Here is a 3,174-nt window from a genome sequence, read left to right as displayed (position 1 = left end):
AAAATCCAATTTCTCTTTCTTTATAACAAAACATGCTATGGACAACTAATGAGAAGACTAAAACATGATATTTCAAGAACTTGTGGGGTCTCATATATCTTATGTGAGCACTGTATACTTGGTACTTGAATGGTTTAATGAGGGTTTCATGGTTCATACAACCTAATTATTAAAATGAAAATCTTCTAGGAAACAACTAATATAAAGCATCTATATCTAGGCTGTCTCATTTACCTTAACTTCACCCTTAAGTGTAAATCAATGACAATGATTTTGTGATGGACAGATTAGTTAACATATTGAACATCACAAAAAGGATATAATTAATTAATTTCACAAGCTTTTGTACAACTCAATTCTTGGTCAAACATGCTATAAAACCCTAATCATTTCAACTAATTAAAATTACAAACTTACTAATTTATGTGTAAATCAAAACAAATAAAGTAAAATGACCAAAAAGATCGAATACATAAGTTTAAGTGAAAGTCGTTAAAGATGAAGAAGAATGAAACAATAGTGTTTGATTCCTCTTGATCATTATCATCAAAAAGGAGGACGATTCGCACCCCAATAAGCGTCTGTTGGCAATTGACATGAATTTAGCATATTAGGAGGCAATTCATGGAACAAAGACGGATTCGCTTCGTTCATGATTTGTTGTTGGTGGTGATGGTTACCACTGGTTCTAGAAGGTGACCCTAAAGGTTCATTTCCTTAACCTGGTGCAGTCTCTTCCTCTTCTTCAATAGGAAGTCTCTCATATGGTGCATTTCCAAAAGACGCCGCCATGATTACCACCGGCCCGGAGGCTAACAAGGGTCCCACGACTCCACCTCCAACCACCTGCCCTTGACCACCAGCTAAGTAAATAGTTAACCCTGATGCAGCCGGGGGCGCTGGAGGTGGAAGAAACGAACCTGAAAGCGATAAGATCTCGAATCGCCCATGTAGGTTCAAAACATCACCAGCTCCTGGTGTCCCCGGCTGCTTCAGGGTTACATTATTAACCGTGCCACTACCACTCAAGATGCAGATCCCTCTTTGCTTTGTTAGCGAAAAACTCGCTATACTCTCTTGTATATCACACCCGTTAGCAACCTCCATCACATGCGACCGCAGCGCGTTAGGACTGTCCCTCGTAATAATAACCGGAGGCTTGGGCTTGTTCTTTGATCCAGCCGGGCGACCACGCGGCCGCCTTGAACCGCCACTACTATGATCTCCTTCTCCTGTCATCACGGCCCCTAACTCTTGATTACCACTACCGCTATCATTATTATTATTATAATTACCGTCTCGATCCCGCTTCTGGCCGTGGTTCCGGCTGCTACTTCCAACGATTTGATCATCTTTTTCTTCTTCTTCCTCCGGCTGTTGGAATTGATGGTAGTGCTGTTGTAGTTGAAGATCTCTGGTGTGAAAAGGAGGAGGTAGAGGACGACCATGCGCTGTAACTGGATTCATATTCAGTTCTTGTTGAATTTATAAACAATAACTTTTCTCTAAATCTTTAATTGAACTAATTGGAGATAACAAGATTTTGTTAAATATAGTATAACTGAACAACAGATTTAATTTAATTACAATAGACAGACAGGTAAGCGGACACAACAAATATATTGTTATCTCTTGCATGTGTTGATCGAAATAACATAATTAAGAACATGGTTAAAATCTAGAGAGAGAAAGAGGGTTTTGAGTTTGAAGTGAAAGATGGTTTTAGGTTTTTGTTAGACAGAATTACAAATTTTGTCCTTTAAAAATAGCCAAAAACCGGTTCGTGTCCTTTTCTAAGTTTCCTTGCAGGCGGTGTCCTTTAAACTTTTTTTTTCTACACGTTATGTCCTTTACGCTAACTGGGTTAGAAAAAGTCAGTTAAATGCCCTCACGTGAGACGCATGTGAGGGCATTTTTGTCTTTTTGCCTACCCTTCTTCTTCTTCTTCTTCTGTATCTATTAACACATTGATATAAACTCTCTCTCTCTCCTCTCTCTCCCTCTCCCCCTGTTACACTCCGGCAGCCACCGCCATCTTCACTCTCTCTCACACTTCTTTCTCTCTCTCTGGCCACCACCAGGTCCACCGCCATCACAGCATCCGGCGACCACCCACACCACCGGACATTCAATCTCCATCTCTATTCTCTCTCTACTCTAGCTGCAACCTCCATAACCATGGCCGGATTGATGAAACTGGCCGCTGGAAAACACACACCTATATCACCTACCTTGTTCATCCACCCATCCCCACCATTGCTCCACATCATCTTCATCATCGTCATCCAATCTATCACCACCACAACATCGACCACCATCTAAAGGATTTCATCAACCAAAAAAAATCGATGAATCTGTGAGCTTTGGTCTAGGTCGCTACCCGCCGCGGCTTGTTGCCGACTGCCACCACTACCCACCACCTACCGCCGCCACCATCACCTTCAATCTCACCCACAAAATCAAACCATCATCATCCCAATCCAAATTCATTTCAATTCAATCGAAAACCCTAAAAATGATCGGTTCCGATCACCACAAACAACAACCCTCAATCTACAACCGATCTTACACCATCAATTCAACCTCAGCCATCGATTACCCACTAAAACCCTCACCTAATTCCACCCTTAATCGCTCCGAATCCGTCAAGAAACCCTCCGATTCAATTTCAACCTGAAACCTGTTTTGACCTGGAAAAAAGAAAGAAAGAAGAAAACCCTAAAATCACAACCGTCTTGTAACCGCAACAATCGAAATCAGAACCACAATCGGACTACTGCCACCGTCACACCGCCGCCTAGGGTTTCCCAAAGATACCCGGCAACAGTAGATCAGATGGAAAATAGGCGATAATAGCCAGGCAAGATAACAGTGGTGGCTAGAGGTGCAAGATGACGGTACGGGGGACAAATACAGTTGTAACCCGGCATCAGTAGAATCGAAATCGATTAGGGTTTGTATGTTAAAACCATGCGATAGTAGAACCGGCGATGGTGGAGGCATCGATTAAGGTGATGGAGAAGAAGAGTGGGAGGTATGGTGATGAAATGTGTGTGTGTGTTAATAGATAGAAGAAGAAGAAGAAGAAGAAGAAGAAGAAGAAGGGTAGGCAAAAAGACAAAAATGCCCTCACATGCGTCTCACGTGAGGGCATTTAACTGACTTTTTCTAACC

The 3,174-nt window shown here is 42.1% G+C and overlaps 1 pseudogene across 1 annotated transcript; it reads right to left on the bottom strand.

Annotated features, from left to right (window-relative positions):
* Positions 1–311: 311 nt before the first annotated feature.
* LOC143529128 (AT-hook motif nuclear-localized protein 22-like) lies at positions 312–1,617 on the bottom strand (annotated as a pseudogene). The gene is made up of 2 exons (XR_013134599.1): positions 1,296–1,617; positions 312–1,232 (listed from the first exon to the last, which is right to left on the bottom strand). The product of XR_013134599.1 is annotated as an AT-hook motif nuclear-localized protein 22-like (transcript).
* Between the last annotated feature and the right edge of the window lie 1,557 nt (positions 1,618–3,174).

Source organism: Bidens hawaiensis, unplaced genomic scaffold (assembly GCF_021521415.1).
Source record: "Bidens hawaiensis isolate Kalapana, Puna unplaced genomic scaffold, B.hawaiensis_p1.1 tig00008501_1, whole genome shotgun sequence".
NCBI classification, from domain to species: Eukaryota; Viridiplantae; Streptophyta; class Magnoliopsida; order Asterales; family Asteraceae; genus Bidens; species Bidens hawaiensis.
This window is presented reverse-complemented; position numbering and strand designations above follow the sequence as displayed.